Raw genomic sequence first — 15,947 nt, forward strand, 5'->3', positions numbered from 1 at the left:
GAACAGTGACATGAGGAAATGACTATTACTTTTTGCAGAATATGCTATTTATTTTAGTTCCAAGTTGCATCCTTTTGTCTCATACAGATTCCTTCTACTCATTCCCAGCCTATTTAAATGCTCAAAATTCATCTTTATTTTCTGTACCCTGTCATACCTATATCCTCATATATCATAAGATTTTAAATAAACATGCAGCAGAAGATAAAGAAAATAAAACAGGAATCATCTTTCCACTGAAGAGGAAATTTGACATTACTTCGAATTCATATTATGCTTGGAAACATTGCATAGATCAAAATATGATCAAAGATGCATTTGATTATAGAATCTAGGTTTGTAAAAACAGGAACATTGTGCATACATTAAATTTGCTTAAAATTAAAACAAAGTAAAACTACAAATGGAAATTGTATGTGGTTCTAATGTTTTCCATGTTCCCATTTCATGAAATTAAAGACTAATTAATTAGGAATGTGTTAATTAAATCTGGGGAATTGAATTAGAAATGCAAAGACACATTTGGCTCAGAGTATGTTTATATGAGTATGAAGCGATCTGTGTGTTCATTACTCATCAGAATCACAAGGATGCCATGAGTACTCAAATTGATCATCACCCTTTTAAAAATATAATTTCATGATGTTACAAAAATTCTTTAAATCATGTTTTTTTCCTGTAGATCCAAATGTGTGTGATGTGTGTGTATGTCTGTTTCTGGGCATTTTAAAGTCACTTGTCTTTAGCTCAGGTTTTCTAGGAAATTTCACCAAGTTTCTGTATTAAAAAAAATTACTAGAAATAGCAAGAAATATCTTACCAATTGATACAAAAGAGAATTGGAACAGAATTCAGGTTCCAGTCTACTCAACTGAGTTTTTCTGCCATAATTTTTTTCTAAACTTCTCAATAATACTGTCAGTAATACAAGAGTCCACCTTCTTCACATCATTATACAAGAGTAAGTGAGAGTGATGGAAATTTCAAGAAAGCAGCATCACTATCGACCTTGCTCTTTTAACTCTTCTCCTCAAGAATGTGTAAGGGGATGCGGAAACGGCAGGACTAACGTAGATCACCTAATGTTTTACCTATAGAACCACAACTGTTTCTACTAAAGCGTCATGTTTAAGGTGGATCTGATAAGTTTGACTGGACAATTGAATTCTCTTTCATCGAATTTGACATTTAAGTGATGGGATTGAAGTTAAATTGTGCTGTACCAGTTCTGAGAAGATGGACAGGGGGAAGATGAGGAACCTACTGAAGGTGCAAAGATTCCAAAGGCAAAAGGAGGTGTGAAAGGACTTATGGGCAGTCATTCTTTGTGATGTCTGCATGGAAGATAAAAATTAGCCTATAATATTGAAAAGTGTCAGTTTGGAATGGAGTCTGACAAAAGTGGCATGGAAGAGAAGAAATTAAGAACTGATGTTTGTATGTCAAGAGTTAGAGTTTCCAAATTAAGCACATGGACATATTTATTACTTTCCACATTACAAAGATAGATTATTCATCTATTAATTTTTTGTTTGATATATTAATAATTTTTTTTGGTTTTTCGAGGCAGTTTTTGTTACAACAAAAACTTTCAAAATGCAGAAAGATCTCAGGAACATATGATTGTAACATTATAATGGGAAAATACATAATGGCTAAGGTCATGCATCAAATCACACAGCTTTATAGCATTTGATAACAGTAATGATCTCTATTCTAAGCTTTGTTCTTATAATTAAAGAGAAAAAAGGAATATTTGAATAAGCCAGGTTTTGTCTGAAGCGGTACTGTTTGCTTTGTTTTGATTATGGCCCAAAGTGAAAAAAAATAAGCCTTTTTCTTTTATACATCTGAAGCTTAACACTAAAATTATACAATGAAATAAAATAAGACATATAATTGCAGATACATAGATCATATATTTTCACTTGTCTTATCACTTTTTATATTCTCCTGGCTCTCAAGTATTTGAAAAGAAAACTGATTTTCTTTGTTTCAGAAAACAAAACAAAACAAAAGAGAAAGCTCTCAAAGTTATTTCAATTGTTTCTAACTTTTTCATTAGACTTTTTTTTCTATCTTTCTCACATTGGCCACAATTTGTAGACTTTGCTCTCCTTGTCTGATGCAATCAGAGTAAATTAAATGGAGAATCGAAAGGTCGATACCTTTCTAATCCAGGAAACACAACCTCATTCTTGCTTTCTCCAATTTCTTCTAAACCATAAGATCTTGTTTATCAGTGACTAAAATTGTGTTACAATAGTACTTTAAGTGTATAGACAAACCCCTGTTCATGGTCTTAGTTTTTCTTTTCTCATTATAGAATAAAATACAAGTAATTCTAATTATGTGTAATTGGACTAGTTTTACATTTATCTCATTTTAGTTATATTAATGGAATTGATTTTACTTTTTTATTAAAACTTATATTTTTTGATTAAAATAGAAATCACAGTAATGCTATCTATAACAAAAATTTAGCAAAGACAATGATGGTATTTAAAATTAATGAGGTATTTCATTTCATAATTAGACACATTAGCATGGTTGCCTTTCTAAGCAATTTTATGCCTATTTACATATGTACAAGCATGCACACAATATACTTGTCCTGAATAAAATATTTGAATGACTGAAAAATATTTCAAATCAAGTTGATAAAAGCTCTGTTGTGGTTTCTTCTGCAAACATATATTTTCTAAATTTTTTGTTTTAGTGGAAAAAGTATAGAAACCAGAAGGTTGTTGCTTGATAGTCAGCCTCATTATTCATCAAGTATTATTACTTCCCGTATGTTAGTACTAGTCTTCCTAACCCAAGTATAGTGGTTCAGATGTTTAAAGGCACAATTAAAAACCATGAATTTTGCCTCTAAACTACTTCATTCTTGGATGCAGGTTCACAGGAAGTAAGTCTATCAATGATTTGACAATGTATTTTTTTGAGTATTTCATATATTGTTCAATGAACTATAATAATGAATTCCACATTTATCCTTCTCTAATTCCTTACATATCTCCCAAAAATGTTCGCTTAAACATTGTGCCCATTTCTATTGCTGGATAACACACTAAGTCCAGCAATTGCAGCCCGTATGTGGATAACTCATTGGACTATTGGAAAACTACTAATGGCCATATACTCAAAAAAGTATGCTTTCCACCCCTGGAATAACTATTAACTCTCAATAGTTCTCAGCAAAATGTGGAGTTTGGGAAATACCTGGCCTGCTGTGCCCTAACAGTGGCTCCCTTGGTTTGGGGAAGGTCTTACATGCAGGTAACTACAGTTGCTATGAGTTTATGAGTTCAATAGTCATGCAATGTCTGAAGACATTATTTCGCAGTACTTCTCCCCATACTGTCCTTTACTTCCTTTCCTCCTCTTCAGTAGTGTTCCCTTAGCTTTGGTAGTTGTGGGTTGAACGATTATAAAAAAATTAAAACTATAATAAAGCTTCAGGGCCAAGGTCTCAGTGTCTTATTCTCAACACATTGAACAGTAGTGATTATCTGAACTGATGGTTGCACACTGAAGAAAGAAGCTTCTGCAACCATGGCCAAAAGCAGCTCTTATCTATGGGCATAAACAAACATGTTTAGGCGACAATTTGAAACATGGCCATGCAGTAAAATAGCAATAGTGCATTCTATTGAAGGAACACAGCCATGGGCTTCTGAGCAGGCTTTTAGACCAGACGTGGAATATTACCCTGTGAAACAGATCTCAAATCCAATAGGAAAGCAGTTAATAATAGTCACAGTGGACTATTGCTGTAAAATTTTGGGAGAAAATAATGTATTGATGTTTAAAATTTTTAAAGTTTTAAGTGTTGAGGATGTAGTTCACTTGGTAAATTGATTGCTACTTATGCATAAGGACCTGAGTTTCATTCCCAGGAGGTGGTGAGCGAGCACTTATAAAGCACTTAATGCTGGGGAGGAAAAGACAAAGCACTCCCTAGGGACCACCGGCCTGTACACTCAGGAATCGCCAGGTCTCAGTGTGAAATCCTCTCTCAACACACAAGCTGAATGGTCCCCAAGGTTGTGCTATGGCCTCCATCAGCATATGTACATACATTCATAAGTATACACTCATACACAAAAAAAAAAAAACAGAATCTAAAAAAGAACAATATTACCATATTAACTTTGTCCTTCCAGAAAATCTTGTTGTAGACCTTCAAGGGACAAACGTGTTTTAAATATCTTTGCAATTGCAGGACTGTATATAGGATTATTTTTGCTTGTCAATTATCAATATGTATTCAGATGAGTTTATGATGGATAAGAATATACTATGATATGTAAAATATGAAGAAATTAAATACAGTAAATACAATGTGACCCAAGGAGAAATATTTTTCAGATAGTTTATTAATACATGTCTCTATGAAGTTTTATATTATTCATCTAATATCTACACACATGCACTCAGTTCCACACTCTGGAATTAGGTTTTAGAACCAGATATTGAATATTTAATATCCAAATATTACATTTGGCCATTAACTTAGCTGTCACTGATTCCAAAAGAACAATATATATTGGCATTCTTAAGAACATGGAGATCCATGCCCAACTTATTGATTTTCTCTGATAATATTCTAAACTCACAGATGAAAAGAAAAAAATTTTCCATACAGGATGAACAATACACTCTCAAGATATGTGGTCCAACTACATCTGAGTAGTGCTGAAGTTTGAGTGTGGGTATTTTATCTAAGAAGATAATATCTGGTATTCCCTGAAACTAATTAAAAATAAGATCCATATCTATCACTATGCACAAATAACTTTTTAATTGAATAGACTTTGTCACATGACATACTATAAATTACCTTTTTCTATTGACATTAAGTTATCCAAAGTCTAAAACGTTCCATGATGTAACTGTATACAGGTATGTTAGATTATGTTCATCTACTGTCATTACTTATATTAAAATTTAGATTTGAATTCCGTCTGTATTTATATGTATTTTTTTCTGATTGTGATAAGTTTGAAAAATAACTTTTTCTTTGGAAGAGGTGACACTGTTGCTATAAAATGAGTGATACTAATGAATAACAATATTAATTATTAAGCCTTCTAAAAATATTTGAAATATATCAGAAGTTATCAAGCATAACATACAGAGTAGTGTAGCTCATCGGGTGACTTTATTATCTTCAGCCTCCCTCACCTGCTCACTACAATCCAATACTACTGAGAAAATATGTTTCTTAAGTTTCATTTGATTTATGGTATATATTTTATTTTACTATATGCACTAAACAACCTTTATGACTTTATTAAGTGATAACTGTATCATCATTGTCATCATCAACATTTTTTCAATACAGGGTTTATCTGTGTAATAGCCTTGGCTATCCTTAAACTCACTTTGTAGACCAGGTTGGCTTTGAACTCACAGAGATCCACCTTCTTTGCCTCCCGAGTGCTGGGATTAAAAGTGTTTGCTACCACTTTGGACTTGTTTTCTTATTATTAATTGTAACTCATTAACAGTACTTACCCATTATTTAGTAGATGATACTGTGTGGCAGTGCTCAAATGGTGGATATGCTTGTAGGGAATGCAACATTTTAGCTTCTTTGATCCTCCACCCACATCCTAAGAATACAAGACTTCTTATTAGGCTAGAAAGAAGTATGTGTGAGGCTGTTTTTTAAAAACAACACTGGCCATCTTGTGTACTGAAAGTAGTAATCAATTACTATAAAAGATTTTATTTTCACATATATATGCATGTATTTATATGATGTGTGTGGGAGAGAGAGAAGGAGAGAGAGAGAGAGAGAGAGAGAGAGAGAGAGAGAGAGAGAGAGAGAGAGAGGATGACATGATCATTATGTGAGGGAACAATGTAAAGAGTTTGCTCCAAATTTCCAGAGGGTTCTACCGGTGAAATTCAGGCTTAATGGCAAGGACCTTCATCCACTGAATCATCTCATAGTCCCAATCCTTAATTCTTCCTAGTAATTATATCTACTTGTATGTATAAAAAAGAATAATGTTTGATACGAATGGCAGAATTTTAGTCTTAAAAATTATACAAATTATCATAGAATTAAATGTTAAATGGATTTTATGAACAAAAGATTTCTTTGAAAGCATTAACGGCAAAACCGACAACTGGGGTTTAAATCATGTGGTGTTGGGCTTTGTTTTTTTTTTTTGTTTTTTTTTTGACTTTCTGAAATTTGGTTGGAAATATGTCTTACATGTGACACGATGATTTTTCTTGCATATATATAAAACGGAAAATAGTGGATCCTGGCACCATTTAACCTAACACCTTTTTTTTTCTCAGTGTTCCACAAAGAAGTATATTATGTTTCTATAATAGATCTTAATAGCATAGACAGGCTGAAACTTCTTTCTCAGGTAGACAGCACATGCAATGTATTATCACCTAACACATCTTAATGTTACATATAATTAGAATGTTAAATGCCAGCAAGTCTGCTTTGTAAGTTATAGCTAATGTGCCTCTTACCCGAGCTACGTACCTGCTGAGCAGCCTTCATATTTAAAAACTGCTTTCCAGGCTGCCTATGCCCTCAAGGAGAAGATGGGCTAAAGTAATGACACTATTGGAACTGCACATAATCAGCTCCTATAAAAACATCTAGTCCTGATTCCAATTATGTTAATTCACTGCTGTGGGAACTGTACATTTCAATCACCAGAAGGTTCGGTGCCTTTCAGAAGCCCCTTGGCAGCACACATGTAGTCCCCTTGAAAGTATTTAGCAAATCCCTCTGTGAAGCATGAGGGTTTAAAGCCATAGTAAACCAATCCTTTTACATTGACAAATTCCTCTTAAGTCAATGAGAGCTTTGCACAGGCTGGAGATGGAGGGTTTTTCTTCTTTAGTTCAGTCTCCAAAAGAATCTCAGATAATATATAATAATACAGACATCTATTCTCTACTTCCACAGCCATGAGAGGGCGAGAGGATTATAACTCAAAGTAAAACAACAGTTTAAATCTGAACCATCTGATTCCAGTATCGTAGAAATGCTAGTGAGACTTTTATCTTCATGCATTTTGCATTTGAATATGTCACGGTTGCAGTCTCCTGTGCCTGCTAGAACTCTCAGGCCACAGTAGATGTGGAAGTGCGGAAAGAAATGCAATGCAAGGTCCTCCCACTTCCATCAGTATCGAGAGGGAGGGGGAATGGACTGGGGGGAGGAGAAGAGGAGTGGGGATGGGGGAGGGGAGTGGGGGGAGGGAGCAATGTGTGGGAGGAGGGGAGGGAAATGGGAAACGGGGAGCAGTTGGAAATTTTAATTAAAAAAGAATAAAAAAAAAAAAAAGAAATGCAATGCAGTTTTCTTTACCAATAAAGTTCCTTTGGTGACAAACAGGTTGATTTTTCTTTTTTTTTTCTTTTCTTTTTTAAGCTTGGAGCATCCTCTAGTAGCGAACTTTATTAAAGTACAGCACAAATTCATGTAACCACCCAGAAGGAATATTCACGCTCTCCCTGTGGAGCTATGAGCTTAGCCACAATGTGAACCCACTCTTTGATACATTTCTTTGTTGTAGACGCCTGGTTTCTCTCCTAATTTTCCTATTCCCCCTTCCAAACATGAAACCCTTTATTAACAACTAATAGACCAATGCTCTCAGAGAAAATCTATTTAGTAAAGAGCAGTTATTGTAAAACACCTTCTGCCCCGGAAAACTATATTAAAGTTCATAACTCCAAAATCATAAGTTGATTAGGAATTGTGGTCTGCAGCAGTTAGCAGACCTTGATTTTTTTTTTTTCAATTTTCCAGACAGATGGTTCATTTCAGGAGACAGGGTCTGACCAATATTGTCCTCCTGACTTAGAAGTACTTGTAAGATTTTAATATCATTAAAAAAATTCCAATTTGTAAAATACTGCATACATTTTCAATTTATAAAATATTATAGGGTCTCGAAAAACTTGTCCTAAAATATTAGAGGTATAAAGTTTTTTTTGTGAAAACTATCAATACCATTCAGAATAGGCACTAGTTTTGCAAGGAATATTATTGGAAAAAATTATATGTATAATTTCATTTTATTTTTATTGATTTTATTGAGCTATACATTTTTTCTTGTGCCCCTCTCTTTCTTTCCCCTCTCCTTCCACCCTTTCAAATGGTCCCCATGCTACCAATTTACACAGGAGATCTTGTTTCTTCTACTTTCCATGTAGATTAGATCTATGTATATCTCTTTTAGGGTCCTCAATGTTGTCTAGGTTCTCTGGGATTGTGATTTGTAGGCTTGTTTTCTTTGCTTTAAGTATAAAAGTCACTTATGAGTGAATACATGTGATAAATTTCATTCTGGGTCTGGTTACGTCACTCAAAATGATGTTTTCTAGCTCCATCCATTTACCTGCAAATTTTAAGATGTCATTAAATTTTTTCTGCTGTGTAATACTCCATTGTGTAAATTGTACCACATTTTTCTTATCCACTCTTCGATCGAGGAGCATTTAGGTTCTTTCCAGGTTCTGGCTATGAAAAACGATGCTCCTATGAACATAGTTGAGCACATGACCTTGTGGTACAATTGACCATCCCTTGGGTATTTCCTAAAAGTGATATTGTTGGGTCTTGAGAAAGGTTGTTTCCTAATTTTCTGAGAAATTCCCATATTGGTATCCAAAGGGGCTATATACCAGCTTGCACTCCAACCAACAATGTAGGAGTCTTCTCTTTACCCCCAAACCTCTCCAGCATAAGTTGTCATCAGTGTTTTTGATGTTGGCCATTCCTTCAGAGGTAAGATGGAATCTCAGATTTGCATTTCTCTGATGGCCAAGGATGTTGAGCATTTCCTTAATTGTCTTTCAGCCTTTTTAGATTTCTCTGTTGAGAGTTCTATGTTTAGATCTGTACTCTATTTTTTATTGGATTATTTGCTCTTTATGATCAGTTTCTTGAGTTCTTTGTGTATTTTGGAGATCAGACTTCTGTTTGATTTGGGGCTGGTGAAGATCTTTTCCCATTCTGTAGGCTGCCATTTTCTCTTGTTGACCTTGTCCCTTGATTTACAGACATTTTCAGTTTCAGGAGGTCTTATTTATTAATTGTTTCTCTCAGTGTTATGCCACAGGGCTATCTTGAGGAAGTGGTTCCCTGTGCCAATGCATTCAAGTGTACTTCCCACTTTCTCTTCTATGAGGTTCAGTGTGGTTGGCTTTATATTGAGGTCATTGATCCATTTGGAGTTCAGTTTTCTGCATGGTGATAGATGTGGATCTATTTTCATTCTTCTACATATCGATATCCAGTTGTGCCAGCACCATTTGTTAAATATGCTTTCTTTTTTCCATTGATATTTTTTGCTTCTTTATCAAAAATTGAGTGTTCATAGGTTTGTGGATTAATATCTGGGTCTTCTAATTGGTTCCGTTGGTCCACCTGTCTATTTTTATGCCAATACCAGGGTTTATTTCAGTATTGTAGCTCTGTAGTAGAATTTGAAGTCAGGGATTGTGATGCTTCCAGAAGTTCTTTTATTGTGCAGGATTGTTTGGGCTATCCTGTTTTTTTGTTTTTGTTTTGCTTTTCCTTGTGAAGTTGAGTACTATTTTTAGAGGTCTGTGAATAAATTTGTCAAGATAATCGTCTAATAAATTTTGGCACTCATAATAGAAAAAGAAAAGATAAAATAATTTATGGTAGTGTATTTTTTTCTGAAATCATAAAAATATTGCTAAAAAGGTTATATTATTTAGATGGAAAAAAATAAAATATGAAGAGAAACCAAAAAGGTTCTATTGTAATGACAAGGTTAAACTTTTTCTTCTCCTCATATTTGGAATCTGGATTAATTATGCACAATATTAATAATGATATTTTATACTCATACAATTATTCATATTATAATTTTTCATATTATTAATATCAATATTGCTTAAGGCAATGAGAGATTGCATGTTTTTTCCTCAGAGAGACACTCATAAAATTGTACTCTGTAAACACTATAAAGTTTCAAAAAAATTAAATTGGCAAAAGTCCAGATTTTCTGATTATATTAGGCTGTATCAAAATGATGTACTTCTACAATGCTAAAATATTAACACTGTCCAGAAAAGTTATGAAATTAGAGTGTTCAAATGATTATTTGATTGCAGCATTAAACTCAATAAAGGTATTGTTTCTCCATGATAGCTTAAGGCTTTTACATTTCCAAACTAAATTCATATACTTGTAAATAAGAAAAATTGAGAAGCTCTTTCTTAACCTTAATAGCATCTACTTTTGTTCAGTGGCACCTGGAATTCTGAGTTTATTCAATTTATATTCATCCACTGCACATAATTTATTGAACAAAGAGTAGATTATTAATGTGTACAAGGAGTGTAGGGCACGAATTTTATTGCCAGTAGGAATAAGTAGGGATCTACCAGATATAAATAAACAAAAAGTGAATGTAGTTGTGAGTATATAACCTGAGTTTTCAAACTAATATAGAAGACACTTAGGGGAAGAAATGTAAATTTAACGTACATGATGTTTATAAAAATTTGTCAGTGAACTACCTAATTTTTATAGGGTAAAATTTGATCTCACTACATAGTATTTACTTCCTAAAGTGAAATTCCCCTCATTATTCTGTATAATTGCGTGTGCTATTTGTACACATGTCAATCTCCTTATGGTATAATCACATAGCAAAGAGTGTGAAACAGGCTAAAAACAGCGTATCCCTTGTTAATTGTGCCAAATATTTTTTTTTTTTTGGACTTCTACGAAGCATACTTGTTAAAGATAGCTATAGACTTAATTTAAAATTGAATAGAGAAGTAACCCAACTTAGAAACCAACCTCCACTGATTGGAATCTTTTACAATAGTGTGGGTGGATATTAGAAGTATAGATCATAATATGTTTTATTTTCCCTTATGCATTTTTGACTCATTTTAAATAATAAAAAAAATGAACTGATGTTTCCTGAAACAATAAAATGAGTTAATTCAATGTTTGGGTTACTTCCCTGTTTTACATAAAACCACCTAAAGGCTAAGTTGTATTGTGTACTCCTGGGAGACCAGCAAAGATGGTACTGGAAGATTGTAATTACAATACCAATCTGTATTTCTGAGAGGTCTCCAATAACCAGGAAAAAAAAAGGAAAATATATTTTATTAGTCTGTTGAAACAAGAGCAATATATTTTATGGTGGAATTGGTTCCTAATAAATAAAACTGGGTAGGATATACTCACTACATAGATTATCAAACAGGAATTCTTTTCTTTTGGGAGATTTTATAAATTCAAAACATTACTGAGGGACAAGGAACACATAAATTTTTCCCATATTTGCATGAAATGAATTGCTAGAATACCACTAAATAGTGCCCTTTCGAACCTCTTGATATTATTATATTTTATTTTTGAAAACAAGGGTAAAAGATGACTGTTGTCAAAAAGAACAAAGTGTAAAAATGTATATGCCACATAGATTCATCACAGGATTAATAATATTACAAATATTATTATAATTATAAATAATTAATAAAATACTGCTTTTATTAACATATTTGTGTAGTAAATATTTTTGTATTTTCTACTGTTACCATATCTGAAATTCTTGTAAGATTTTACAGTTTCAAGAAACAAGGTGGTGAAGAGCATAATCCCAAAAGTTATTAGCAATATTTTATTTACTGCGTACTGAATACTCTTCACAATCTTTAACTGCTTTAAAACAGGAGAGTAACTTTTACCATGACTGTTTCCTTCATAAGGGTCCCACATGATATGCAGATGTTTTAAACCATCAGATTATGAGACTATAACAAAATATATTTAATATTGCCTATAATGTCAGTCTTAAATAAACTAATGCATGAGTGACATTAGTAAAACCAAATTTTAATTTTTCAGAGTTCTGATGTCTCCTGGATCCAAGAGCAGAGGTAAGCATGGCTGAAGATGCTGACTCATCCAATTAGTTGGCTTTCTTGGTATTTATAAACTCTGTGTTTGCTATGTCACATATGCTAAATCCATTTATCAGCTATGAACACAAAGTATATGAAATATATTACATTATACCCATGTTCTTAATTTTAGAGGAATTGACATAAAGAATTGTATATGAATATTATGTGTTTTGTTGGATCTTTGTACTTACATTAAGTTACAATACACAGAAGAATGCAGAATTCACAATAGCTCAGTTTAGTGAAAGAAAATGCTTTCTCCTCTGACTACAGAATAATGAGAATGCAAAAGGTCTCTACTGTCCAATGGACCATGCTCTCTTTTTTGAAATTTGATCATAGTTTTTAGCGAAGCATATTGTGTTTTATTTTTGTATTGATTGACATATTTTTTCAGACAGGAAATTTCTCGGTATCCCAGCCCAATAATTTACACTCTCTATGACTGAATGTCCTGAGGAGTAGAATACAGACCTGTGTGACCTTGTGTCTATGCATTTTGATGAAAGTAATAATTTATTCTTGTTTTTGCTAGTAGACATCACATTGGGAGATAACTTTCACTTTCTCTACTATTCAATTGTGTCATTATTAATGAAGATGTATCAGTATATTCTGCATCTGCCAAATTTAAGGATACATGAAAAATACAATGACATTTCCTATTTCTGTTCTTGGCATTCATGTACATTATTCTGTTGCCTCGTGCTCAGAAAAATCAGAGTCACGTGTACACATGTACATAGGCTAATTACATGCTTATGCATTTTTCAAAGTCATAGCATAAATGTAAATTTCCACCACAAAATAGATGAAGTATCAGTGATGTACATTTTTATACTTTCTATCATTATCCTTTATAATTTGATGCATTTGAATTTTTATTAAGTAGTTATTATTTATTAAGTAGTTATCAGTTTAATTTTCTAAGAATGAATTGTCAGTTTTCATTGTGATAGACTATTTTTAAATACATGCTCGAATCTCTCTGATATTGTTTAGAGATTCTTCTACACATCTGTTTACTATTGTTACCGATTGGTAACATATTATTGGTTTCTGCCAAATGTGAGATTATACCAGTTCTCACTGATAAAGTGAGAAATGATTAGAGTTCCTAATAATCTCTTAACAATTGTCTTTTGAACCACCAACAAGCTCTTCTATCATGACACAGAGACTTATTAGTTTTGAATGCACAGCCTAGCTTAGGCACATTTCTGGCTAGTTCTTTTAACTTAATCTGTTTATCTAACATTTGCCTTGGTCCTTATTATCTTTCCTTACTTTCTTTTCTCCATGTTTGGGTGGCTGATACCTGCCTTGCTTCTGATCCAGATATTCCCCTTGTTCTTTCCTCCCTTCTTCTCTAGTGTTTTTTTCTTTTCTTCTGGATTCTAGATTATTCCTCCTATTTATCCACTTCTTTTCCTGTCAGTACTGCCTATCCTCTTCTGCCTAGCTTTGTGCCATTCAGCATTTTATTAGACCAATCAGACGTCTTATGCAGGCAAGATGAAACATATGTAACACATCTACATACTTAAACACACATCCTTAATTCATCAAACAAATGCAGAACAAACAGAAGTAACACACCTTTACACAGTTAAAGTAATATTCTGCAGCATAAAGAAATATAACCTATCTTTGCCCAGTTGAAATAATATTCTGCAACATACCAGAGCCCATGTAATCTTGAGGGGAAAGTAACAGCTCCCCTCTAGGATATGGTCTTAATAGAGTGTGATTTTCAATGCAGCTTGTGTATGAATTTATTTTCACTTCAAATTACTTTTTGTTTATTTGCTCTTTGTTTTGTTTTCTTTTGTTTTAACCCAGGGAGGGTTTACTGCAGCATAATCACATTGTAATTCAAGGAACATACATATGAATATATAACAGCTATAAACTGAAATTTTTAAAAGAAAATAGGAAGACCATAATGGAAGGAGAAAGGTGAAAGAAATATGTGCAAAGCCTTGGGTGGAATTTGTAATGATTTTGAATGACTTCTCAAATGCTCCGTCTCTAATAACTGTCATACTTAACTCTCCTAAATTGCTTTATACACACCCACACACCACACAAGTAACTCCATCTGAACTTAAAAATTTATCCCTTTTTTTGGGGGGGACAAAGATTTTAACACCTTTAACTCATTAATATGTACAGACTGTCATCATTCATTTAAGTATAATTGAACAATAAACATTTCAAAATATATGATTTGGGCATCCCCCTAATTTGATTATGACTCTCCTTTTATGGTATCATTTATATTTCTCTTTCAACAGAAAACAATGAGAGGCAATGAAGATTGTTGCACACTTACTCACTTATTCTAAAAATGAGCATCATAGCAAGGGAAAGGGCAAGAGAAATAATGTCTCAAGAGTGCACACCTACTAGATTAGACTGTTGTTTTTTGGTCCTGTCTCCCATACTATGGTCTAAAATTTCCATTTGTCATAGCATTACTTCCTCACTATGTTGGTTTTAATCACCCACTATATTTTTTTCCTTTTAAAATGTACTACTACTTTTCTAACAAACTTACATATTTTTAAATTACATGTATGTTACAACTATGTGCTTTCCTTTCTCTTTGTCATTCTTTTTGTGATCTAAATAAAATCTTACTAGTAATCTGTCTTGAATGATCCAAGTTAATTTAAAAAATACTTTTTAGCTAAAGGCAGGAAAATATTTCCAAATTACCTGGACAAAATATAGAGGCTAAAAACATGGCACGGTTGTTAAAAGGGCAAATACAAATCATGCAGAGGACCCATCTTCAGTCTCCAACATCCACAATGGTTTACTCACAAGCAATTATAACATAGCCTCAGGAGCATCAAGAGCACTTGGCCACTGTGGGTACCATCATACATGTGCACACACATACATGTTTGCAGGGATTCAAGTAAAAAAGAAAACATGGGAATGTATAAAACAATCAAGGTATGTTGACAGATGTTTTTGTCCCACCAGGTCCTTTAGTTGTTCCGTCCCATAGAAACACACAGAGGTCCGTTTTAATTAAAAACTGGTTGGCTTATGAGCTCAGGTTTCTTATTAACTCTTATAACTTAGCCCATAATTCTTGTCTGTGTTAGCCATGTGGGTTAGTACCTTTTTCAGCAAGGCAGTCACATCTTCCTTACTCTATGTCTGGCTTCCTCTGTGTCTTGATGATGAACACAGACTGATTCTTTCCTTTTCCCAGAACTTTTCTGTTCTCATTGTCTCGTCTTTACTTCCTACCTAGTTTCCCCTCTTATACTTCCTACCTGAATCCTGGCTAATCAGTGTTTTATTAAACAAGTAAATGAAACAAATCTTTAAAGTGTAAAATCATTGTCCCACAGCAAAGTTATTTTTATTTTCATATATTATTTAACCTAAAAATTTCTATTATTTAAATACTAATTAATCTTTGTCTGACAGAGTTGCCTCTGAATTTTATATTATTCCACATTCTAAGACAGGTTATATATTTTTTCTTTCCTTAAACCAAGTAGTCTATATTGATTTGGTGGTTACTTGTGTATCATTCAGATTCTATCATATATGAATCCAATCCTGGTAGGTTTGGTTGCCTAGAGTGCCCTACAATACTTTGTTGAGTTCCTCAGAAAGTTAGAAGAAAACAATCAAAATTACTGCTGACAACGTCTTCTCAAACCTCCTTATCAACTATCAGTACTTTGTAGAGTCCTTAAATTTCTTCTGTAATTTGAGATGATTCTTCACTTATTTTAGAACTTCTACACTGAGAAAAATTCAACGTTTCTTTTTTAGCTCTAGTCAATCAAAATAACCCCAGTGTTTGCTATAGTTAATTGCACTGTAGTTACATCTAACAAGAGAAGAGTTGATGATTACTGGCTGGATAAAAGAGTCTGATGTGAGAATAAAATATTCTATGTATGCATAAGCTACCTTAAATTTATTTCAAATGCTTGCTCTTTCTGTATGTTTATGGTATG

General features: G+C 33.2%; 1 protein-coding gene across 2 annotated transcripts in view; it reads left to right on the forward strand.

Moving 5' to 3' along the window:
* Positions 1-15,947, forward strand: part of Mgat4c (MGAT4 family member C) — a 472,208-nt gene that overhangs the window by 92,894 nt on the left and 363,367 nt on the right. Inside the window, exon 2 of one of the 2 annotated variants that reach the window (XM_057757830.1) lies at positions 11,897-11,928. The exons of the other annotated variant lie outside the window; for it this stretch is intronic. The gene's annotated coding sequence lies outside the window, so the exon portion shown is untranslated. The remainder of the gene's footprint in view (positions 1-11,896; positions 11,929-15,947) is intronic. 2 annotated transcript variants of the gene reach the window in all.

This window comes from Chionomys nivalis, chromosome 25, assembly GCF_950005125.1.
Source record: "Chionomys nivalis chromosome 25, mChiNiv1.1, whole genome shotgun sequence".
In the NCBI taxonomy this organism is placed as follows: domain Eukaryota; kingdom Metazoa; phylum Chordata; class Mammalia; order Rodentia; family Cricetidae; genus Chionomys; species Chionomys nivalis.